Source organism: Ricinus communis, chromosome 4, assembly GCF_019578655.1.
Source record: "Ricinus communis isolate WT05 ecotype wild-type chromosome 4, ASM1957865v1, whole genome shotgun sequence".
NCBI lineage: Eukaryota > Viridiplantae > Streptophyta > Magnoliopsida > Malpighiales > Euphorbiaceae > Ricinus > Ricinus communis.
In genome coordinates, this window is record NC_063259.1 from 812,356 (window position 1) to 813,397 (window position 1,042).

The window sequence follows — 1,042 nt, forward strand, 5'->3', positions numbered from 1 at the left end:
CAAATCCACCTAGAGCATTAGCCTCTTGTATTGAGTCTTGTTGCAATGTTGGGCACATATCGGTAGGATGTCCTTGGATCGAACATATTCCACAAACTTTTACCATTTGCAATTGCCCTACAGCCATTTGACGAACCAAAGCAGTTAAATTAGAAATTTAATTTTCAAGATTTTTAGTGCTTACCTCATTAACTCGCCTTGTAGCTCCATCAGCCCTTGTACCAAATTGCTGAGAATTTTCAGCCATGTTTGAAATCAATTGCTTGGCTTCTTCAGGTGTCTTGTCTACCAAAGCTCCACCACTTGCTGCATCAATCATGCTCCTATCCGTTGGCAATAATCCTTCATAGAAGTATTGGATTACGAGTTGTGGAAAGATTTGATGATGTGGGCATTTAGCACACAGTTGCTTGAACCTTTCCCAATATTCATACAATGTTTCTCCAGTGAACTGTGTTATGCCATAAATTTATTTTTTGATGTTGGCAGCTCTTGTTGCAGGGAAAAACTTGTCTAAGTACAATCTTTTTATCTCATTCTATGTTGTTATCGAAGCGGAGGGTAGATAATAGAGCCAATCTTTTGCTTTACCCTTCAAAGAAAATGGAAAAGCTCTAAGATTTATTTGCTCTTCTGTTATACCATGTGGCTTCATTCCGGAGCATACAATATAGAATTCTTTCAAATGTTTATGAGGATCTTCACCTACACATCCACAAAAAGAAGGGAGTAAGTGAATTAAACCGGATTTTAACTCGAAATCAACTGCAATATTGGGAAATATAATGCATAAAGGTTGTTGATTTAAATCCGGTGCAGCTAGCTCTTTGAGAATTATGTTTGCCATGTTTTCTGTAACTTCTTGAAAAATAGACGTGTGTCAACAATAGCCAAATCTATTTCCAACTCCTCTATCAGACAATTTTTTCTTTGTCTAGTCTCCTGTCTTAATCGACGCACTGTCTTCTCAATTTCAGGATTAAACTACAAATCAATATCTTGAGAAGAACGAGTCATAAACAAATAAATTAATCAATGAGAA

General features: G+C 36.6%; 1 non-coding gene across 1 annotated transcript; it reads left to right on the forward strand.

Annotated features, from left to right (window-relative positions):
• The first annotated feature begins 377 nt into the window (after positions 1–377).
• Positions 378–484, forward strand: LOC112533994. The gene has a single exon (XR_003078317.2). It is a non-coding gene; the product is annotated as a small nucleolar RNA R71 (small nucleolar RNA).
• The last annotated feature ends 558 nt before the right edge of the window (positions 485–1,042 follow it).